Genomic DNA, 25,407 nt, shown 5'->3' with positions numbered 1-25,407 from the left:
GGTGAGCCTAAGACCACCTCCCCAGAGGCTGCTGTGAAACTTGTTAAAAATGCAGATTCCAAGACCCACTCCAGACTTCCTAAAGAAACGGAGTTTCCAGGGCTGGAGCCTTGGAATCTGTATTCTTTCAAGTTTCCCTGAGATCCTTATATAAACTGAAGTATACCTGCAGGTATACCTATGGCTGATTCATATTGATATTTGGCAAAAACCAACAAAATCCTGTAAAGCAATTATCCTTCAATTAAAAATAAATAAATTTAATTAAAAAAAAGAATTGCTGCTCCAAGGAATGAAGGTCTGTAGCTGAAGAGAGTCTTTCTTTTTCTTACAGGCTGGAGTGTCAACTTCTATTGAGACCCTTCAAGGAAGTTTTCTCTGGGGACTCCTTGTTTTTTAAGTACACAGAGCTAGAATTTATTAATATTTGGGTCCTGGGTTTGAGGGCACCCAGAAAGCTCTTACACCAAGCAGAGGCCTCCAAGAACCACATATTTTGTCAACTGTGCCAGGCCTGATCCTCTTAAAATCAGACACTCCTAGGCATGACATGGCGACAGATAATGGCTAGTTGTGTCTACCTTGGTGTAGATAAGAGTTCTATATCCCACCAGTATCTATATTGGTGATCTCTAGCAGAGCTGAGTCCTATAGAATCAGGCATTTCTCAGCCAGAGGCATGCCAGTCTTCGGGAAAGGTGAAACCAGGCAGTTGTGACAGCAAGAGGGCTTGGGGTGTCCAGATGAGAAGAGGAGAGGGCAGAGGAGGCAGAGAGCACCAGGAGGGCAGAGAAGTGCCTGGGAAGGCTGAACTCTCCTTTGCGACTTTGCCTGCAGCCTGATCTGCTTCAGCTCGTTTTTCTTTAAGACACACCATGCCATCCCCCTGAACCTTCTTCCACTGCAGTCCTCTGCGACTCACCCACAGCACTGATCCCTTCTGCCTGGCTTAGCTTGGAGTATTTAGGTTTGTGTTTTATCCACACACACACATTGGTATCATATATGCTTGCCCTAGCCTCCCTAAACTTGTCCATTAACTTCTTAAAGGCAGGGCAGTGTCCGCACATGATTCATTTTTACCACCCCCACACTGCCTAACAGCACTTGTGTGTGAAATGTGCTGAATAAATATTTGTCAAAAGAATGAATGAACACAAACTGAAGGGATGGAAATTCACGGAGGTTAGAGCTGGCTCTGTCTGATTTATTCAGCCCCTGGCATAGCATCCCATGCAAATAGCCATTTAATACTCATTTTTGATGATCATGAAAGTGATAATGAAACCCTGCAAGGGATGACTGAGGACAAGACTCTTTATTGTCGGTGTCTTTTGTTGTAGGCTCCCTCAAATCTTTTTTAGAAGAAGGCACGGTATAAATAATTAATACGTTAGTGGATAGAACTTTAAACTCCTGGGGCCAATCCAGGCTTTTCAGCCCCACTTATTCCCCTGGGGCAAAGCAGCCTTCTGGGATGGGAGGTGAAGATAATTTTTTCCTTCATTCAACAAATAAGTTTTGAAAGTCAGACCATGCTTCTCCTAAGCAATAACCTTGCTCCAGGGCTTCCAGACAAAATGACACCTTGAGGTCTCTTTCAAGGCTATGATTCTTGATTCTGCTCAGAATTGTTGGGGATATTGATTAAGTAATATTGACAAAGTCCCACAAGCATCAGAAATTTAGTGAATATATGCGGGCAGTGGGTTTCTGTCGTTTCTCTGTCTATCTTAATATACTGGTACCTGGTGAAATTGCTCTAAATGCTTTGTTTGGCATCTGTTTATGTCAAATCAGATCTTCTCCTAACACCCAAATTAAACCTGATGTGACCTCGCATAATGTACTAGATGTGTCACCTTGTAGCAAGCCCTGAATAAAGGTCTTACTTGATTTTTCAATGCATCAAAATGGAAATTATTTATGATCAGATTTACCTTTCCTAAGCATTTTGCTTCTGCTGGTAGCTAAATTATACCAGCTGATTATAATAGGCAATCAATGTCTGCCTGTCAGAGGTGTCTTAACTTGCTATATATACTTTTGGTAAATATCACAACATTATTTTAATCTGTAAATCGGATTTGTCAGGTCTGATTCATTGAAATGGCTCACACGCCCCAAATTCTCTCTGACAGCCCCAACGTGGGAGCCTGTCCTCATCTTGAAAAGGTAATATTGCCTGGGGCTTGTTGCTAGCTTAATAGAGGCAAGAACATTGTGTAGCACGAAATTAAAGAGAGACAGACCACCTTTCCTAAAACAGGTTTCTGCAGGCACCCTACACCTCAACCATGCTGCATCTTTTCACAGAAATTGAGAGACTTCTGACTGAGGTAGGGGAAAGGTAAAAAATATATCGTTTATATTGATAATGCTATTGATAACAGTAACAAAAGTTTATCCATCAATTGCCGTGTGGTATGTATTATTCTGGTCTTCCCACGTGGCACTGTGGTAAAGAACCTGCCTCCCAAAGCAGGAGATGAAAGAGACACAGATTCAGTCCCTGAGTCAGGAAGATCCCCTGGAGGAGGGCATGGCAACCCACTCCAGTTTTCTTTCCCGGAGGATCCCATGGACAGAGGAATCTGGCGGGCTATGGTCCATAAGGTCACAAAGAGACGGACGCAACTGAAGCAACTTTGCATGCATGAATGCATGCATACACTGTTCTAAGCAGTTTATAAAAATGAATTATCCTATTCAATCTCTATAGCAACTTAGTAAAGTAAGCACTATTTTATACGTGTAAAAGCTTAAGTTGAGAAAAGTTTAGAAATTTTCTCAGGATCTATCTGGCTCCTATCTATCTATCCTATGGCTTTATCTATCCAGTCTGCAGCCCTAACCACCAAGCATATGACCTCTCCATGTAAAGTTATAATTGATTGACTTTTGAATGAATGAGAGGGCCATTTGTTCAGGATTATATTCCTACCCAAAACCCCTATGGTTCCCCCAAATCTTATAATCCCTACTTAGCCTACTATTTGACTTTCTCAGCCTTGGAAAAACATATAGTCTTAATATTTGTTGATTATAAAAAATGATAAAAGGTGTCTTGTAAATGAGTTAATTATATTCTATTCATCCTGGCTTCTTTGGGTGTGTATATGGTATATCCTTTATTAGGTACATAGACAATGCTTAGTGAGCATAAGAATTTAGGTTCCTACTACAAGAAATAATAGTTCATTATGAGATAAACTAGCATTCTAAATCTGGAAAATGCAATAAGAATGCTAGGGAAAATTCTAAGAACTTAGAAATCAAAGTCTAACTTAGTGCAGCCAAGGTTAACAAGACAATTAACTTCAAGGAGCCTAGTTTACTTATTTTTCCCCATGAATAGAATTTTACCTACCTCCCAGACTGACTAGGAAGACCTAATACAGTAATCTCTGAGAAAGTGCTTTTATTTGTTGTGAAGCATGACACAAATACAATACAAAGGGTCGTATTATCCGAATCTTCTGATGTCCAGTCATTGCATAAACAAGATTTTCTGTTGGGAAGACAGAACCACTTTTAAACCAATACCACCATGGGTTGGAATTCTAGGACCAAGGCTTCCTGCATACCCCAGCAGCCAGCTCATAGTAACAGTGATTGACTGAATTAAATGAATTTTCTTCAATAAAGAATCCTACAGAACAGAGGCACTCACAAGCCCCCCAACCCTGTAGCCATCAGTTTGTAAAGAAAACCTTGTTTTGCTACTTGTTTTGTGCTAGGACTGTATTTAAGTGCAGGCCTAGATTCTCAAAATGATATTTGACAGGTTTCTTACAAGCCTTGCCCATTGCATGTGTGTTTGCTCTTTTCTCCCCAGGGTGCTCCCAGTGGGTTGGGAAAGCTGCCAGAAGGCTAGGCTGCAGATGGAAGTCTCTGGGGGAATCTGGGTTTGAAGGCAAGGAAGAGCAGAGGGCGATGGCAATATAGGGGCAACAGAGAGGGAAAATGGGCTTTGGTTTTCTGCATGGGTGACCATGGGAGGAAGCCCCTTCCCACAGGTAGAGGAGCAGAGATGAGAAGGCAGGCTGGCTGGAAGTAGGGAAGAGCCCCTGGTGACAGGCCGCCCTCTGCCCTGCCTCACCCCACTTCTCAACTGGCTCCATCCTGGTTTTTTGTTTGTTTGCTTGCTTTTGGTTTTTTGGCTGAGTCACGTAGCTTGTTGGATCTGACCAAGGATTGAACCATGCCCCCTGTGCCCATTGCAGTGGAAGCATGGAGTCCTAACCACTGGACCACCAGGGAATTCCTCATCCTGAGTTTTTAAAGTATACTCATCATCTGGTCCTCACACCTTCCGTCTGAACATCTCTGGTCTCGTCTGTCCTCTCTCCACCTTTCAGCCCTGCAAACTTGAGGGTCCAACCAGGTCCTGCTGGCAGCATTCCAGACCTCTCTGAAAAGCACCATTTGTTGGAAAATGAAGAGATCTAAGCATATAGTCTACAGAAACTGTCAGTCTTACACTTACAGTATAGCCAAAGCACAGAGGAAAAAGCAGGCTACTGAATGGTATATTAAAAAAAAAAAAAAAAAAACAACTTTGGTGTTCAGTGCTCTGGAGCTGGGTTGGCAAGCATTTTATGCAAAATCAGTTCAGTTCAGTCGCCCAGTCGTGTCCAACTCTTTGCGACCCTATGGATTGCAGCATGCCAGGCCTCCCTGTCTATCACCAACACCCAGAATTTACTCAAACTCATGTTCATTGAGTCAGTGATACCATCCAGCCATCTCATCCTCTGTCGTCCCCTTCTCCTCCTGCCCTCAGTCTTTCCCAGCATCAGGGTCTTTTCAAATGAGTCAGCTCTTCAATCAGGTGGCCAAAGCATTGGAGTTTCAGCTTCAACATCAGTCCTTCCAATGAATATTCAGGACTGATTTCCTTTAAGATGGACTGGTTGGATCTCCTTGCAATCCAAGGGACTCTCAAGAGTCTTCTCCAACACCACAGTTCAAAAGCATCAAGTCTTCGGCGCTCAGCTTTCTTTATAGTCCAACTCTCACATCCATACATGACTACTGGAAAAAACATAGCCTTGAATAGACAGACCTTTGTTGGCAAAGTAATGTCTCTGCTTTCCAATATGCTATCTAGGTTGGTCATTACTTTTATTCCAAGGAGTAAGCGTCTTTTAATTTCCTGGCTGCAGTCACCATCTGCAGTGATTTTGGAGCCCCAAAAAGCAAAGTCTGACACTGTTTCCACTTTTTCCCCATCAATTTGCCATGAAGTGATTGGACCAGATGCCATGATCTTAGTTTTCTGAACACTGAGTTTTAAGCCAACTTTTTCACTCTCCTCTTTCACTTTCATCAAGAGGCTCTTTAGTTCTTCTTTGCTTTCTGCCATAAGTGTGGTGTCATTTTCATATCTGAGGTTATTGAAATTTCTTCTGGTAATCTTGATTCCAGGTTGTGCTTCATCCAGCCCATTATTTCTCATGATATACTCTGTATATAAGTTAAATAAGCAGGGTGATAATAAACAGCCTTGATGTACTCCTTTCCCAATTTGGAACCAGTCTGTTGTTCCATGTCCAGTTCTAAATGTTGCTTCTTGACCTGCATACACATTTCTCAGGAGGCAGGCCAGATGGTCTGGTATTCCCATCTCTTTAAGAATTTTCCACAGTTTGTTGTGATCCACACAGTCAAAGGCATAGTCAATAAAACAGAAGTAGATGTTTTTCTGGAACTCTTTTGCTTTTTCAGTGATCCAATGGATGTTGGCAATTTGATCTCTGATTCCTCTGCCTTTTCTAAATCCAGCTTCAACATCTAGAATTTCATGGTTCACATACCATTGAAGTCTGGCTTGGAGAATTTTGAGCATTACTTTGCTAGTGTGTGAGAAGAGTGCAATTGTATAGTATTTTGAGCATTCTTTGGCATTGCCTTTTTAGGGATTGGAATGAAATCTGACCTTTCCAGTCCTGTGGCCACTGCTGAGTTTCCCAAATTTGTTGGTAGATTGAGTGCAACACTTTCCCAGCATCATCTTTTAGGATTTGAAATAGCTCAACTGGAATTCCATCTCCTCCACTAGCTTTGTTCATAGTGATGCTTCCAAGGCCCACTTGACTTCGCATTCCAGGATGTCTGGCTCTAGGTGATTGATCACACCATCGTGATTATCTGGGTCGTGAAGATCTTTTTTTGTATAGTTTTTGTATAGTTCATGTACAGAGTGTTTTCTTGCCACCTCTTCTTAATATCTTCTGCTTCTGTTAGGTCTATACCATTTCTGTCCTTTGTTTATTGTAGTTATGCAAAATACAAGTTAGTAAATATTTCAGACTTTGCAGATCATATGATCTCTGCCACAGCTAATCTATTCTGTCACTGGAAGTGGTCAAGGACACTGTGAGTGAGGCTGTGTTCTGATAACACTTTGTTTACAACAATAGGTGGTGGGCTTAGAGTTTGCTGCCCACTGCTCTGGAGTAATAACAATTTATTTGTTTTTGTTTTATTTTAATGAAGCAGCACTTTGACATCTTGGTGAATTATAGAATACCTTGATCTCCTCCCCCTTCTCCATTTTCTGTTAGTAGATAAATGAGAGTTGAGTAGGCAAGATTGATTTACTCAGACTGATGTGTTCCCTCTGAAAAGAGTGATTGGGAGGTTGCATGTGTGCATCTACTTCCATAGGAAAGCCCAAAGAAAGATAACCAGAAGCCTCACTAATGAAGACATTGCCCGTTCCCCGCTGCCTGTGGAAAGAATAAACTAAAGGGGCCCCTTCTCCTGACTTCTGTCCCTCCCCTAACACACACTTCCAGGGTTTGAGTGGGAGGTTGGCCTGCTGGAAGGATCCCCCCAAAGGATTCCAGCCATGACCCAATCAAGTCTCTTCTTTCACTCTCCAAACCTCTCCTTCTACTTGACCTTTTATCTCCAGGGCATCCGGGGAGACAGGTCTTCCTCCCAGAAGCAGGTGAGTTTGTCTTTCTTGGAGACATTTCCTTTTCAGAGAGGAACCGTGAACTCCAGCGAAACTCCAGCAAAGCCAGCAGTCCAGTGGGCACTGTCTGCCTGTTCCTTTTTCTATCTGGATCCTTCACTAAAGAATTTGCTCCCTCCACTAACTTCAGTCAATCAAATCCTTGGTGTCTGCCTCTCGGCCGCCAGCTCCTGCCTTTCCTCTTTTGTGAGCCACGTTCCTCTGGCTCAGTACAAACAGATTCATTGCTGAGAGAAGTTTTGAGTTAGTACAAGAACTGCACGTTTCTGAAATCACAGATCACACGTTTGAGATGGCAGAGAGCCTTGCTTACAGGCATCTGCAAGTGCGGTGGAAAGACCCACATCTGGATGCTGTCTGAGAGCCCATGCCTCTGTGGTGGCTCTGCTTGGGTAAGAGAGTCAGGTCCCAGGAAGAATTTAGAAAGTGGGAGTAGGGGCTAAGCAGGCTGGTACAACTAGACATGACCAATATTTCACAGAGGATGGGGTTTTATAGTCTCCTAATAAAAGAAAGGAGTCAAAGATGGGGCTTGTTTGCTGTAAATTAAAAGTAATAGTTCTCAGTAGGGGAAGATTTGGCAATGTCTGGAGGCATTTTTGGGTGGTGCTTGTCCTATATCCTACAATGCACAGGACAAACTCCCCTAACACAGATTTGTCTGGCCCCAAGTGTCAATAATGTCACTGATGAGAAATTCTGAATTAGAGGTGTCTCTTGTACAGAACAGTGCTGCACTGTCGGTGGTGAGATGACATCATGAGTGGATATGCTGGATCATCACGTGAGGGTCCCCTGTGAACAGGCTAAGCTCTCAGGGCCTGATGGTGGCCTGACGGATGAGGGCACCCCACCCTCTTGGGTGGTGCACCAGAAGAGGGCGAATGGATGGGAGCCAGTTCATGGTTCCTGCCCCAGTACTGAGCCGTGTGTCCCTCACTGATTTGTCTCCTTCCTGTCTGTGGAGCCTTGCCTGTATCAAGGAACTGTTCCTTCGCCCTTCTGGCCCCTAAAGCTAAGATAGGAGCCCCCACAAAAAGGTTCCACTTTATTTTGTAACGCCCATAGGTGAGCATACCTTGCCCAACTCTTACAAGCGAGGAGGGAGACACAGGGAAGGGAGACTGGCTCCGAGCCTCACAGTTACCTGATCCTGTGGATTCTGAGGTCCAGGCTGTTTCCCACATTTATCACTATTTCAGAAGTTCTCTCCTCAGCCTCCTCCTGGATTCTCTGGCTGTGTTTTTTGTTTGTTTCAATTTATTTCTGTTTAATTGGAGGGTAATTGCTTTACAGTGTTGTGTTGGTTTCTGCCATACATCAGCATGAACCAGCCATATGTATACATATTTCCCCTCCCTCTTGAACATCCCACTCACCTCTCATCCCATCCCAGCCCTTAGGTTGTTGCAGAGCACCTGACTGAGCTCCCTGTGTTATACAGCAAATTCCCACTGGCTATCTGTTTTGCAAATGGTAATATATATGTTTCATTGCTATTCTCTCAATTCATCCTACCCTCCCCCTCAGTGTCCACAAGCTCATTCTCTGTGTGTCTATTCCTGCCCTGCAAATAGGTTCATTGGTATCATTTTTCTAGATTTCATATATATGCATTAATATACATATTGATATTGATGTTTCTCTTTCTGACTCACTTCACTTTATAGCAGGTTCTGGGTTCATCCACTTCATTGGAACTGAATTTGTTCCTTTTTATGGCTGAGTAATATTCCACTGTAAATGTATACCACAACTTCTTTGTCCATCCATGTGTCGATGGACATCTAGGTAGCTTTCATGTCCTGTACTGTAAATACAGTAGATAGTGCTGCAATGAACTACTGTAATTATACAATTGTAATAGATACTATAAACAGTGTTCAGTGAACATTGGAGTGCATGTATCTTTTAGAAATGTGGTTTTCTTAGGGTATATGCCCAGGAGTGGGATTGCTGGGTCATATGGTAGTTTTATTTCTAGTTTTTTAAGAAATCTCCACACAGTTCTCCAAAGTGGCTATATCTATTTCCATTCCTATCAAAAGTGAAAGATGGTTCCCTTTTCTCCACATTCTCTACAGCATTTATTATTTGTAGATTTTTTTATGATGGCCATTCTGACCGATGTGAAGTGGTACCTCACTGTAATTTTTATTAATTACTTAATATTTCTCTAATATTAAGCAATGTTGAGCATTTTTTCACATGTTTATTAGCCATCTGTATGTCTTCTTTGGAGAAATGTCTATTTAGGTCTTCTGCCCATTTTTTGATTGGCAAACAAAGAAGAGAAAAAAATCCACAACCAACTATAGAATGAATCAAAATATAAGAATAATAGTAAATGTTTTTCCCAGATCTCAGCTGTCAGCGTCCTTTACCCCACTGTGAGTCACAGCCCACTTCCACCTAATAGGTCCTCCAATTCTCTGGACCTGATGTGGGGACAGGTCAGACTCTAATCTTCCCTATTTCTATGTATTCTTGCTTCCAGTGTCCACACCTGCCAGAGCTAGGGCTTTTTCTTTTAGGGGAATATCCATTGTCCTTTTATATATTCCATAGACTCAAGTCTACCTAGTTGAACATGTGGCTTTAATCTGCAGCTTATGCAGCTGGCGGAAAGGTTTTTGTTCTTGCTTAGCCACTCCACTCCTGGGTATCCTAGAGCACTACTGTGGTTGCAGCTGCAGCGCCAAGTGCGCAGGGAAGCCGGCTGCCACCGGCACAGAAAATGTAGCACTATTATCATCTTTTTCTTGCCCCTGGCAGCTGGTGTTCAAAGGGCCTCTCTGACTGGTCCTTCTCTACTGCTTGGGGCAGCAGGAACTCAAAGGGCCGCCCCCTCGGGGGTCTTTCCCTATTGGTCAGCTGCCAGTGCTGGTATGTGGGGAGAGAGAGGCTCCAGTAGTGGCTCCAACCCTGTCCACGGCTCAGCAATAGCGCCCTGCCGCCACGGCTGCCCAGCTTTCCTCCAAAGGCTTTCTCCAGGGTGTTCTCCTCCCTGCCTTTCCCTCGGGCCGTCTCCCCGCAGTCAACAGCAGGCCTTGCTCTGCGATTGCTCTCCAATCCCTACGCTCCAGCTCCCAGCCACTGTGCTTTCTGGTGGATTTAAATCCCTGTCCAGGGTATGTAGGGCCACAGCACAGACTGTCCGTGTGGTTCTCATTCCATTCAGACCGTCACAGATTAGCTGCTGTACTCTCCGACAGCCTCAAATACTTCCCTTCTGTCCCAACTGATTGTCCCAATGTGGGCCTCTTACTCCTGCTCCAGCTCCCCCACCTTCCAAGTGCAGATCTGATCCTGCTCTTTCCCCTCCTCATTTTCCCTTCCTTCCTTCATCCAACCAAGTGTTGTGTGGATCTACATATTCCTTTTGGGTGGTCAGAGACTCCTGCCAGCTCACAGATTATGCTCAGTGGTATCTTCTGCCTCTGAAACTGTATTCCTGGTGCATCCATGGAGAGAGATGTGCTCTACATCCACCTACTCCTCCACCATCCTGTCTCTAGTCTCTGGCTGTGTTTTTACTTTCTCTTTCAATTTAATTCTGCTTTGCATTATTAAGAAATCCTTCAAGTTTCTGGTATGCTGATATCACCCTTTGTTTTTCAGGGATTTGATGAAGTTATTCTCGCATACAAAGTCTCTTGGTTATTTTGATAGACTTCAGTAAGAAAGGGAGGTAAATGTACAGACATACCTTGTTTTATTGCATTTTGCTTTATCACACTTTACTTGATCCTGTATTTTTTTAAATGTTTATGATTGTTCTTATGTTTTGTGGATTGAATGGGTTCAGCTGAGTGGTTCTAGACTGAGGTCTATTACGAGCTGAATTTTGTCCCTTAAAAACATGTTGAAATCCTAACCCCCAATGCCTAGAATGTGACCTTATTTAGAAACAGGGTCTTTATGGATAGAATTAATTAAGATGAGATCTTCCTGGGGTAGAGTGGAGTGTTAGTTCAACATGATTGGTGTCCTTATAAAACCCCCAAGGAGAATGCCAAGTTATGACAGAGGCAGGAACTCAGCTGCAATTCCAAGAATGTCAAGGATTGATCAGTGCTCATGAATCCCCCACCAGAAGTTCAGAAAAGGGAAACAAGGTCTCTTCCCAGAGTCTCAGAGGGAGCATGGCCCTACTGATACCTTCACTTCAAACTTTCTGCCTCCAGAACTATAAGAGAATAAACTTCTGGTGTTTTAAGCTCCTCAGTTTATGTATGTTACTACTTTGTTACAGCAGCCCTCAGAAACTAGTGCAGTATCTCTCACCTCGTTGCAGTCAGATCTTGACTGGGGCCAGAACAATTGGAAGGTTCTATTGTATCCAACATAGATAGCATATTCAAAATCAGAGACATTACTTTGCCAACAAAGGTCCGTCTAGTCAAGGCTATGGTTTTTCCTGTGGTCATGTATGGATGTAAGAGTTGGACTGTGAAGAAGGCTGAGCAACGAAGAATTGATGCTTTTGAACTGTGGTGTTGGAGAAGACTCTTGAGAGTCCCTTGGACTGCAAGGAGATCCAACCGGTCCATTCTGAAGGAGATCAGCCCTGGGATTTCTTTGGAAGGAATGATGCTAAAGCTGAAACTCCAGTACTTTGGCCACCTCATGCAAAGAGTTGACTCATTGGAAAAGACTCTGATGCTGGGAGGGATTGGGGGCAGGAGGAGAAGGGGACGACAGAGGATGAGATGGCTGGATGGCATCACTGACTCGATGGACGTGAGTCTGGGTGAACTCCGGGAGTTGGTGATGGACAGGGAGGCCTGGCGTGCTGCGGTTCATGGGGTCGCAAAGAGTCGGACACGACTGAGCGACTGAACTGAACTGAAGTGATTGGGCTTAAAGTCCAAGAGGGCTTCTCACTCCAATGGCAGGTGCTCACCTGGGTTGATAGGAACTGCTGGGGGCTAGACAGGCAGCCCTGTCACTCTCTCTTTACACCTCCCTACATAGACAGTTTGGATTTCCTAAGAGCACAGCTATCTCAGGCTAGTTGGACTTTTTGTGTGGTGACTAGCTTCCCTTAGAGCAGGTTCCAGGATACCCTGGTAGAAAGCACAAAATTTCTTTTGAGCTAATCTCAGAAGTTATACAGTGTCCCTTTGTTGCATCCTTTGGCCCAAAAAAGTGAATCACATGGCCAGTTCAGAGAGAGGGAACAAAATAAGGACCTGAAGACCAATGAACCATTGTAGGGTCATTTTTGTGGGCTGGCTGACCCAACACACAAGTTGGAAGCAATTCTTTAAGGAAATTTGATTTCTAAGGAGTAGAAAGGTTGATGAAAATTTTCATTTACTTTTTGACTTGAGGTATCGATGGGAAAGAGGCACTAAAAGTTGAAAATTCAGAAGAGAATTCTGAGAGGATAGAATCAGGATTTAGTTAGAGGGTTCAGTTTTAGACTGTTGGAGAAACATCTTTTTCATTGTATCAGGATAGGAGCAGGTGAAAATGTATAGATGAAGAAAGGGATGAGGAGGTGGGTACAGAGGTTTCACCATTTGGGGAGAGTTCCTATGTATTGGCTTCTAGTGTCCCTGAGTCTGGAGAAGCAAGATTATCTGCTGACACTGATAAGAAATGTGGTAGGGAGAGAACTTGGAAATAGTGACATTTTGGAAGAGCCACAATAGAGCATGGAAAAGAGAGCTAACTATAGTCAACATATGCCAAAAGACCCCAGTACCTTTTCAGATAAAACTCTGCATGAATGGGAGTGAAATCCAGTGGGGGAGCAGTTGTTTCCTGGGGTTCATCCATTCTTGGTGACATTTTCTGAGTTTTCCAGCCCTAACAGAAGCCTCTAACATGAACTAGATGTTATTTCTAAAATCAAGGTAATGGGAGCTAGAAAGATATGGTCATTGTTTCATAAGTACCTTTCATTAAGAATCAATATCTTTTTATTTGGTAGGATATAAGAGAAGGGTTAGTGGGGATGAAAAATGTTGTGAAATAGAGTTCAAGCACCTCATCCAAGCATACTTAGAAAATGTCTTACCCTTTGTTGTGAATGAGTTCTCCCCATCCTTCTTCACTGCATTCAGCTGTACTTGGAGTGGAAAAATCAGGACTTAAGATATGAAATTTTCTGGCTCAGACAGCACAGATTAACTGTGTCTCATCACAGAATTGTCATATTTGAGGCAATTTTATGTGATTGACTTTCTGGGTGTGGGGAAGAGGCAGATTCGTTTTTCTCAGTGTTAATTTCATTTGTTAAGTGTGGCCATTTTTGTCAATGACCGTGGAGTGAGTTTCTGTGATTAGTCATTTAACTGTACGGTAATTGCAAGCTAAATAGAATGTTTACAACACATTCTGCTTAGGAGACAGAGTCTATGTCAAATTATATCCTATGAAAATTACATAAATAAAAATTTCCATCTAGAAGAGCCCTTCATGAAAATTATGGAAAGACGGTGGAATTTTTTATTTGCATTGTATAGTAGCTCCATCACTGACAAGCAAATTGTAACCATCATCCATAATATTTTACATCCAACAATTATTTATCATAACTGCATATATATTGCTTGGTTCATTCCAAAAAGTAACAGTATTGGCAATCACATTGATTATTTCCTTTATCCAATTAGTGACAAAGTACCATAATGAACATAACCTTCCAGAATGGATTCACTGATCGAATAAACAAAGCTAGATCTTGGCACAGGACAGACCGTAAAAAGATTGGCTTGCCCTTTTTGCCTCTGCCTGGGAGCCACAACAGTACCACTTGTCTCTGCTAAGTGTCCTTGATTCCAACTTGGTCTGGAATTTTAGAAGCATTTATTACTCTCTGTCCCATGATTAGGCAAGAAAAGGTCTCTACCTTCAATCCAAACAGGGAATTACATGAAGAATTCTCAAAATAAACATTTTCATTTAAGCTCTTGGGCTTGGACAATTGCCTGGACAGACTTTTATTTTTTTAATAACCAGAAGAAAAGCTTCACACATCAGGATATTCTCCCTTCTTTCAAGAAATTGAAAGGGCAGATTTCAGGGTGAAGTGGCATCATAGTCACCTGTGCCTGTGGGAATTTAAATTCATCTGTGCACAGACAACGTAATTCACCGTCTCCTGCTCAGCACAAGGGACAAGTGCCATTGCACCTTACAAACTGGAAGGATAATATTTGCTTCTCTGTAGAGCTGAAATCACTGTTACAGGACTTGTTTTCCCCTATGTTCCCAGGTACAAATACATTCCTTGCTTTGAGCATAGAAACTTCACATCTTTTGCCCTGATCCCAGGTTTTTTTCTCATTTCCCTCCTTCTTCTTCTTTTGCTCTTTATTATTTTTAAATGTTTAATTTTTTTTTTGGCCACACTTGGATGCCTGTGGGATCTTAGCTCCCCAACGAGGGATCAAACCTGTGCCCCCTGCACTGGAAACATGGAGCTGTAACCATTTGACCACCAGAGAATTCCCTTCTTCTGCTATTTAAAGGCCAATACTTATTCTGAAAATATTTTCTCACTTCTGAGTTTAGCAGATTTAATATTACTAATACGCTTCTATGTATGTTTCTCAAGAACACCCACAGGTATATTATAATCATTGCATCCTTGAGAGAGTTTACAGAAAACATTCTTGCATTCATGCTTTGTCCTTATTGGGTACCCATCAGACACTGACACTGTGGTAGGCCCTAGTCCTCAGGATATAAACTTCCAGGCACACAGTGGACATTTAATGTTTACTGAATAAGTAGCAGTACCTGCTTCCAGGAAACTCCCCATCAAATCTGGGAGGCAGATTTGTACGCAAAAAATTAAAATACAGTGTGCTAAGTATTCTAGAATAAGTAGGAATAGCTACAATGAGAACACAAAGAAGTAAGTAACCAAGCATGGGGGGTGGAGAAAGGCCCTGAAGAACTGGTGCATAGAGATCGTGAAAAATAAGCATGTGTTTATCAGTTTAAAAAGACTGTGTCTGAGCACATGTGTGTGAGTGTATGAGTGTGTATGAGTGCATGAATGTGTGTGTGTAGAGGAACATCAACACAGACATTCCAAAAAGGGAAATAGCATGTGTAAAACCGTGGAGGGGAAAGTGGTGTGGTAGGTTCTGGAAACAATATTTACTGCAGCTGGGGTCTAGGTGTCCAGATGAGGGGGTGAGGGATAATGAAGAAGAAAGAGAAGTGCCAGAAGTGGGAAGACTCTGTGACCTTCCTTGCAGAGTTCGGGTTTTGCCAGTGGGGAATCCAATGATAGTCTAGTAAGAAGGAGACAACAAATTACATTCTAAGGAAGATAGCCTCCTAGTTAGGTGGGATGAACCAAGTTGAAGAGCATCTGTGGACGTGTCAGAGGCCATTAGAAGACAGCCATCACAGCCATCCAGGTGGAGTTGCTGGAGTGTCTGAACCAGGCCAATGGCTGAAGAACTCAAGTGTTAGTTGCTAAGTCATATCCAACTCTTTTGTGACCCCCATGGACTTCAAGAAGCCAGTCTTCTCTGTCCAAGGGATTTCCCAGCAAGAATACTGGAGTGGGTTGCCATTTCCTCCTCCAGGGGATCTTGCCAACTCAGGGATTGAACCCAGGTCTCTTATGTCTCCTGCATTGGCAGACAGGCTCTTTACTGCTGAGCCATCAGAGAAGCCTGGAATTGACATACACACAATATGCTATTTAAAAATAAATAAACTAATAATGACCTACTGTATAGCACAGGAAACTCTAGTCAGTAATCTGTAGTGACCTATATGGGAAAAGAATCTATTGATTAAAAAAAAAAGAGTGCATATATGCTTATGTATAACTGATTCACTTTGCTGTACAGCAGAACCTAACACAGCATTTTTAATCAATTATACTCCAATTAAAAATTTAAAGAAAGATGAACATTGGGGTACACGTGTCTCTTTCCCTTCTGGTTTCCTCCAAGACATGGAAGCAACCTAGATGTCCATCAGCAGATGAATGGATAAGAAAGCTATGGTACATATACACAATGGAGTATTACTCAGCCATTAAAAAGAAAACATTTGCATCAGTTCTAATGAGGTGGATGAAACTGGAGCCTATTATACAGAGTGAAGTAAGCCAGAAAGAAAAACACCAATACAGTATACTAACACATATATATGGAATTTAGAAAGATGGTAACAATAACCCTGTGTACGAGACAGCAAAAGAGACACTGATGTATAGAACAGTCTTACGGACTCTATGGGAGAGGGAGAGGGAGAGGGTGGAAAGATTTGGGAGAATGGCATTGAAACATGTAAAATATCATGTATGAAACGAGATGCCAGTCCAGGTTCGATGCACAATACTGGATGCTTGGGGCTAGTGCGCTGGGACGACCCAGAGGGATGGTATGGGGAGGGAGGAGGGAGGAGGGTTCAGGATGGGGAACACATGTATACCTGTGGCGGATTCATTTTGATATTTGGCAAAACTAATACAATTATGTAAAGTTTAAAAATAAAATAAAATTTAAAAAAAATTTAAAGAAAGAAAACAATGAAAAGAATTTGCATTTCTAACAGTGTCCCAGTGACGCTGACACTGCTCCCCTGGAGCTGCACTTTGAGAACCACTGCTCAAGACTATGTAGGTGATTATGTATATGAGAGAAAAATTAACATTACCTTGTTTATGTCACTGTTATTTTGGTATCCTTACACAGACTGGTTCCAAATAGGAAAAGGAGTACATCAAGGCTGTGTATTGTCACCCTGCTTATTTAACTTCTATGCAGAGTACATCATGAGAAACGCTGGGCTGGAAAAAGCACAAGCTGAAATCAAGATTGCCAGGAGAAATCTCAATAACCTCAGATATGCAGATGACACCACCCTTATGGCAGAAAGTGAAGAGGAACTCAAAAGCCTCTTGATGAAAGTGAAAGTGGAGAGTGAAAAAGTTGGCTTAAAGCTCAACATTCAGAAAATGAAGATCATGGCATCTGGTCCCATCACTTCACGGGAAATAGATGGGGAAACAGTGGAAACAGTGTCAGACTTTACTTTTTTGGGCTCCAAAATCACTGCAGATGGTGACTGCAGCCATGAAATTAAAAGACGCTTACTCCTTGGAAGGAAAGTTATGACCAACCTAGATAGCATATTCAAAAGCAGAGACATTACTTTGCCAACAAAGGTTTGTCTAGTCATGGCTATGGTTTTTCCTGTGGTCATGTATGGATGTGAGAGTTGGACTGTAAAGAAAGCTGAGCGCCAAAGAATTGATGCTTTTGAACTATGGTGTTGGAGAAGACTCTTGAGAGTCCCTTGGACTGCAAGGAGATCCAACCGGTCCATTCTGAAGGAGATCAGCCCTGGGATTTCTTTGGAAGGAATGATGCTAAAGCTGAAACTCCAGTACTTTGGCCACCTCATGCAAAGAGTTGACTCATTGGAAAAGACTCTGATGCTGGGAGGGATTGGGGGCAGGAGGAGAAGGGGATGACAGAGGATGAGATGGCTGGATGGCATCACTGAGTCGATGGACATGAGTCTGAGTGAACTCCTGGAGTTGGTCATGGACAGGGAGGCCTGGCGTGCTGCGATTCATGGGGTCGCAAAGAGTCGGACACGACTGAGCAACTGAACTGAACTACATACAGCTGAACCTTCTGAAGTAATCAGGAAGAAAGAGGGCCTAAGATACATGAGTTCCTCTGATGGGCATGGGAGGATACCATCTCCCTCATGAACACCAAGTCTTCGTCCCCACAGGGCTTTATTCTCAACTCACCTGGTAGCCTGCTGCCTGAAGTCTTAGGCTCACTTCCAGTTCACTTAACTAATACTTCTTGACTGTAGGTCAAACCTTCCTCCAAAGTTACCACTGGGCAGTAGGAGAAGGGTGGTCCTATTAGGTATATTGGCAGGTCAGGATGTGGAGTTGATTTCAGGAAAATGATAGACTACTCTGAGAGTGTGATATTCAGTATACTAGTTTTGTAGAATGTGAATAGGTGCTATATGCAAAAAAAAATATTTCCTGGGGTAAATGATATCATTTTTTTAAATGCGAGAGGAAATAAAGGTAACATTTTCTTTATTTCAAAAGAACTCTGAACATACATTATTCACTAAGAATCTCTGAAAGGGGTTATACTGTAAAGTACCAGCACCACCACACCTTTTTGCTCTAAAACCAGGAAATCTTTTATTTAGAAGCATCTCAGGGGATGAATGTTGTGTAAGATAAACCCAGGAAAATGCTGACTCTAAGTTCTTTGTCAAAGAACTTTACAGCAGTGGCTCCCAAAGTATAGCTCATTGATTGGCACTGGGTCCGTGATAATTATTATGAATCTATAGCAATATGGAGAACGTAAGGAAAATGTAGTGCTTTACTAAGTTGATTTTTTTAGGTTAAAGGTTATCTTTGCTTTAAAATTATGTATTTCTTATGCTTTGAGGTTAAAATTTTCCTTTTCAGTAAAATGATGGTGGTGGGAGAGATAATCATTTCTCAAATGTTTTTCTGTTTTAAATTAAAACTTGGCATCTTTATATCTATCCTTTTGTTTTGGCTTAATTGTATCATACTGTTAGATTCTTAGATATCGTCTATTCCAAAACCAGTGTTTATAGATAAAGAAAGTTCTGAGGCTGTTACAAAGAAAATGATAATAATATGCTTATTATAATTTATGCAGACCCTATGGTTGTTGGAAATGGCCATCACACTCCAGACCTCATGACACGTATTTGGACACTTTGGTGCCTTTCATAACATCAATTATAGTAGGAGGTTGAAAGGTTTGTGCTGTCACAAGCAAAGCATGAACTATTTAATGAATTGTTAGAAAATTAGAACCAGCAGCATGCCATGTGTCCATTTCAGTATTTTGGTTCTGGGCAAATCCAAGACAGTACATGACTGATTATGATTAATTGTATTTACTAACATAGTTCTTTTTGTGGATATTCCCATCTGAACTGAGAAAGGGTAAACATTAAGCAGATACATGGAAATTATTCAAGATCACAGCTAAAATTTTCCATTAATCTTTTGGATCACCCCCATTTATAAAATAATCCCAGTTAGTTATTCTCTCTGCATGGAAGCTTCTTCGCTTGGAAAAATGAAATGATTGGACTGTTTTTTTGTTTTTTCTGAAGTCCATCCAGCTATAAATTTCAAGGATTCTGTGACTTACTTGCGGATAAACGATAAGTAAGGCCCACTTTAATTAGAGTTGTCTTACTTAAACTTTCTCATTTTTCAGTGATTTATACGTTACCAAAACAATATAATGCTAAAGGCAGGTCAGTTATCTATTTGGAAATCGTAAAGGAAAAGGAAAAACATTTGCAAGTAAAGAACATACTCTACTTATGTTCTGTAACTGTTTTTCAAACTTAAATATTGAATGTATTCTGAGATGGGATATCAATATAACAGACCTACCCATCTGAGACCTGGCACTTGGTACAGACTGATGCCACTTTTCCTGTCTTCCTAAGTCTGTGTTTCTCAAAATGACCATTCGATCAAAGTCACCCAGAAAATTATTGAAAATAAACATTCCCAGGCACTAACCCTTTAGAGATTCAGATTTAGTAGAGCTGAGCTAGAGCTCAGGAATCTGCATTTTTAATAAGTTCCCCTTAGGGACTCCCATGCACACTCAAATTTAAAAACCACTTCCCCTACAGTATAAATTATTGTGCTGGGGGCCTGGTACTTCCAGCTGCCCAAACAATAAATAATAGAACAGGGTCAGAGTGAAAGAGGATTCTTATTACTAGGTTCTGGTAGTTCTGCCTTTATCACGGCCAGTGACAAGGAGCTACTTGCTTCTGTCTTTCACCCCCTGCCTTTTCTGTCACTGTTGCTTAGTCGCTAAGTCGTGTCCAACTCTTCTGACCCCATGGACTGTAGCCTGCCAGGCTCCTCTATCCATGGGACTTCCCAGGCAAGAATACTGGAGAAGGTTGCCATGCCCTCCTCCAGGGGATCTTCCCAACCCAGGGATAAAATCTGCATCTCCTGCATTGCAGGCAGATTTTTTTACTGCTGAGCTACCAGGGAAGCCCTGCTTTTTCTGAAAGATCAGCAAACTTTCCACTTAAGGAAGCCTCTTCCTGAACGTAGTTTTGAAGTCAATATGGAACTAGGGGTGGACAGAAGTAGTAGAAATTGTGGATTTATTGGGGAAGTACCTTAATTTTTTTTTCCTCAAAAATATATGTAGTTTAGAGAAACTAAGCTGATAGTTAAACTATCCAGATAAACTTACATGTCATCTTATAAATACATTTCCAACTAAGATAAAGCAGAAGTATACACTTAACAATTCAATACAACTGAAATGTGAGATTTTAAATATATGGGAATTTCAGTATGCTTTCAGGCTTTATGTGTGTGTGTTTAGTTGCTCAGTCTTGTCTGACTCTTCACAACCCCACGGATTATAGCCCTCCAGGTTCCTCTGTCCATGGGATTTCCCAGGCAAGAATACTGGAGTGAGTTGCCATTTCCTTCTCCAGGGGATCTTCCTGACTCAGGGATCAAACCAGCATCTCCTGCGTCTCCTGAGTTGCAGGCACATTCTTTAATCGCTGAGCTCCTGAGCATTTATTTTCTTCCATTTTTGAAGTTCACTGTATTCTTGAATGTTGATTTTCTTTTTCTTGTTTAAATCCAGTCCACTATTGTGTACAAAGTGCTGTTTCTGCCCTAAGGCTAAGAATGTTCTAGGTGAACTAATCAATCAATTTTTGCCCATTAAGAAAGGACACCAAAATAAAAAGAATGCTAACCTTTTGATTGATTTGGTACCAGTCTGCTAAACACTTTTTTTTAATGATACAACACCATGAGGAGAAACGGTTTCATACCTTAAGGAAAGGAAAACTCCCAGGTCCCAGGGAGTTGTGTGACATTTGGGGAAACTTTTTTCAAATCCTGGAGTATTGATTAACTTTAACATAACTTGGTGATAGTGGTGTTACTTTTAATTGAGTCTTTCTAGCCTAAAAGTTCTAAGATACACACATTTAAAATGTAAAATGTTTACATTCTGCAGAGCAAACTGAAAACAAGATGTGGTGTTCAGCTTAACTGAACATCTAACTCAGCAACAGCTTTTGAATAGTGCTGTTCAAAAATACCTTCCTTTACTTTTCAGACTCTTAGGCTTATAGAATTGACGGAAAAATAATTGATTTACTGTGTAGCCTGTGATGCTTCCAACTTGTTATTTTCAGGTTTAGGGTATTATGTGTCTGAACCTGTTGGTACTGCATTTTCTTCTAGGCTAACTGTTAAATTAGAGCAGTTCATGAAGAAAAATGACATACAATTTTGAATTTCATGAAACAGGATGTCTCAGCACAAAGGAAATTTTTTCTCATCTCTGGAACAAGATAAAATAAGATATAGCAGACCAGAAGTCCTCAAATGGCTAAAAGCTTAAAAAAAAAGAAAAGTTTTAAACTACCCTGTGTAGCCTGCCATAGTTTTTCCCTCAAGTGTGTTGGTGGGTGCTTTTCCTCATCTTAACTTATTCCAGACTTTATAGTGGAATTAAATAGAAAAAATGGATTTAGGTTAGACTCCAGCTTAGCTTAAACCTTTCTATTACTTCCAGCAAGAGAAAAATGACATATAGATATACTAAATTAATAGGCATACCACAGATATGTTCAATGTAGTATCATGGTGGCAAGGTTAGAAGTAATAGGGAATTAATCCGTTTCTCTTTTCTTTTTTCAGGTTTTTGGCTGTACAAACCAACCTTCTCCAAGGTAAACAGCATTATATTTTTCTCTAATTTGTTGGAAGAACCAAGCATAATTTTATTGGCTTTGAATATATTTTTACTCGGCGGTGTCTCATAGTCATGAGTGTGACATTCAAATAGTGCCCGGAATTAGGCTTTTATTGGTGGTGTTAGTGATGAAAGCATCCTACGAAAATGGCTCGATGGCTGGACTAAGGAGTAGACCACAGAGAGAGAGAGGTCAAGAGAGAGGAGATACTTTTTCTTGTTTGGTTAGCCCTTTTATGAGGCAGCAGATTCTTTGTCTTGGTCTCTGATGTTCAAGGATGGAACGTTTCTTTGTGAGCAGCTGTGGTAGAGCCTGCTTCAATCCTGGATCCTACTGGGAAGAACTGAAAAGCAGAGCTCCCCTGAGCATGGCCCCAGCTCTTCATTTGGTGAGGCCTTCCGGTCCAGGTCCAGCAGAACAGCATTGACCAAGTTGTTCAACTTTCCAGGAGTATCTGTCAAAACTAGCAGTTGAGGATGCATTAATCTTGTTAAAGAACACAATAGGAACCCTTTTTTTATTTCATTAGAAAATCAGGATGCATTTGATGTGCACCATCTTGTTTGTGAATATAGGAATAAGTTTTTCAAAAGGGCACATTTCCAAGTTCTGTGTTTCATATGCTTGGGAAGAAAAAAACCCGTAAGCAGCTCTATTTCAAATGAGAGCAGTGCTAACGCTAATAAGATTGGGGTGGATTTCCACTACGTGTCATTTCTCCTAAATGACATGTGTTTGTAGTACGTTTGGCAGACTTGTCCTGTTTCAAGGATGGGCTTTCAATTGAAAAATTTTAAGTTCTCCATGTGTTAATTGGAAAATAGAAAGAGACATCATTGTAGCAAAGCAGCTGGCTTCCTAGGTATTAATTATGGTTATTTCATAAGGACTATTTTAAATTTATCTCCTGTTATTTATTATATTATTTTCAGAAATGGTAAGTTTTAAACCATAGAGAAAAATCAAGTTAAACTTTACTGCATATTGTATGCTTTAAAAAAATTTTTTTTTTTTTTTTTTTAGATTCGATCACTGTTAATAACCTGTAAGCAGTAACTAAACAAGAAAAAACAGATTTTCCATTGGTACTCTCTACTAAGATTTTTTTTATTTAAATAAAAACAGAGCTCCAAAATATAGCCATCTCACTATATACTATAGGTCTATGTAGGGATATTTTTGGGTCAGAAAACCTGCTTTACAGGAATAATTCCTTCAGTTTCACATGTAATTTTTAAAATCCTATACAGTAACAAACATGATTTGTGAGGCGATATGATGCACTCCTTAACCTCTCAGTAATTGGAGGCATCTTCTGTGTGTATTCCACAAGTCCAGCTCACACTGATGAAGGAAACATAATTACATTACAGGCAATCTCATCTAAGGTAATTACAATTGTCGCCATCAATCCAATTAAAGAGGATAACCAGCTCTACTGAGTCAGAGCTGCAAAGCTTTCCAACTAAGGCCAGGTTTGGGGATGTGGGTGTGATTGAGGATTTTGAAAACTTTTATTCGCAAAACACAGTTGCTTATGAAAATAGACAGCAATGTTGAGAGAGGGGGTTAGTGGGGATAGATTGAATATTGGTAGAGGTTTTTTTTTTTTTTTTTTCCATTTAACGTTTAATTTCTCATTGCTAAATACACAAATCAGGTAGATTTCTCATTGCTAAATACACAAATCAGTGTAGAGCCTCAACATCAGAGCTTTAGCCTCGTAAGATCTTTATGAAAAGGTTAACAAAGCATTATCATAATGGTCCATGGTACCCATCTGGCATCTCATTCTAAATTGGCCCTCCATCCCATTATTCCTTCAGAGATCTTCTGTTTTCTTCCATTTAAAGATACAACGCACCATTTCCTGTCTTTGCCTGGTGTGGAAGGAAGTTGGCTTGAATAATGCCTCCTTGGAAGCTTTTGCACTGGTTTATGTAGGCTCAGTGTAGTGGTGATATGGTGTACTAGTAAGAATTACAGAGGCATAATGGCAGGCGACGATGGTGCATGTCTTAAAGACTTCACCTGTCTATGTGGTCTAGGCCAGAATACAGGCTTACCTGGTTTCATAGTACTTTGCAGATACTACTTTTGTTGTTGTTGTTGTTGTTGTTACAAATTGAAGGTTTATGGCAACCCTACATCTGAAAAGTCTTATCACTGCAATTTTTCCAAACAGCATTTGCTCACTTCATATCTCTGTGTCACATTTTGGTAATTCTCACAGTATTTTAAACTTTTTCATTATTATTGTATTTGTTATGGTGATCTGTGATCAGCGATTTTGAATGTTATTATTGAAATTGTTTTGTGGCTCTAAGAACTCCACCCATTAAGCAGCAAACTTAATCAATAAATCTTGTGTGTATGCTGACTGCCCCACTGACCAGCTGATCCCAGTCTTCCTGTCTCTCCTTGGGGCTCCTTCTTTTAGGAATATATGCTAAAATCGGGCCAATTAATAACCTTACAATGACCTCTTAGTGTTCAAGTGAAAGGAAAAGTTTCACTTTAAAACAAAAGCTAGAAATGATTAAGCGTCAGGAAGTAACAGTTAGAACTGGACATGGAACAACAGACTGGTTCCAAATAGAAAAAGGAGTACATCAATGCTGTATATTGTCACCCTGCTTATTTAACTTACATGCAGAGTACATCATGAGAAACGCTGGACTGGAAGAAACACAAGCTGGAATCAAGATTGCCGGGAGAAATATCAATAACCTCAGATATGCAGATGACACCACCCTTATGGCAGAAAGTGAAGAGGAACTCAAAAGCCTCTTGATGAAAGTGAAAGTGGAGAGTGAAAAAGTTGGCTTAAAGCTCAACATTCAGAAAACGAAGATCATGGCATCAGGTCCCATCACTTCATGGGAAATAGATGGGGAAACAGTGTCAGACTTTATTTTTCTGGGCTCCAAAATCACTGCAGATGGTGACTGCAGCCATGAAATTAAAAGACGCTTACTCCTTGGAAGGAAAGTTATGACCAACCTAGATAGCATATTGAAAAGCAGAGACATTACTTTGCCAACAAAGGTCCGTCTAGTCAAGGCTATGGTTTTTCCTGTGGTCATGTATGGATGTGAGAGTTGGACTGTGAAGAAGGCTGAGCAACGAAGAATTGATGCTTTTGAACTGTGGTGTTGGAGAAGACTCTTGAGAGTCCCTTGGACTGCAAGGAGATCCAACCAGTCCATTCTGAAGGAGATCAGCCCTGGGATTTCTTTGGAAGGAATGATGCTAAAGCTGAAACTCCAGTACTTTGGCCACCTCGTGCAAAGAGTTGACTCATTGGAAAAGACTCTGATGCTGGGAGGGATTGGGGGCAAGAGGAGAAGGGGACGCCAGAGGATGAGATGGCTGGATGGCATCACTGACTCGATGGAAGTGAGTCTGAGTGAACTCTGGGAGTTGGTGATGGACAGGGAAGCCTGGCGTGCTGCGATTCATGGGGTCACAAAGAGTCAGACACGACTGAGTGACTGAACTGAACTGAATAAGCAAAACATGTCAAAAACAGAGTCAGGCCCTAAGTGAGACCACTTATGCCAAACAGTTAGCCCAGTTATTAACACAAAGGAAAAGTTCTTGAAGGAAATTGAAAGTGCTACTCCAGTGAATGAAAA

General features: G+C 41.3%; 1 protein-coding gene across 1 annotated transcript in view; it reads left to right on the top strand.

Annotated features, from left to right (window-relative positions):
* SEMA6D (semaphorin 6D) overlaps positions 1–25,407 on the top strand; it is a 643,846-nt gene that overhangs the window by 442,030 nt on the left and 176,409 nt on the right. The window contains exon 4 of the mRNA XM_027554088.1: positions 21,714–21,745. The gene's annotated coding sequence lies outside the window, so the exon portion shown is untranslated. The remainder of the gene's footprint in view (positions 1–21,713; positions 21,746–25,407) is intronic.

The sequence above is a fragment of the Bos indicus x Bos taurus genome, chromosome 10, assembly GCF_003369695.1.
Source record: "Bos indicus x Bos taurus breed Angus x Brahman F1 hybrid chromosome 10, Bos_hybrid_MaternalHap_v2.0, whole genome shotgun sequence".
NCBI lineage: Eukaryota > Metazoa > Chordata > Mammalia > Artiodactyla > Bovidae > Bos > Bos indicus x Bos taurus.
The sequence above is the reverse complement of the archived record's forward strand: the minus strand, read 5'-3'. Positions and strand labels throughout refer to the sequence as shown.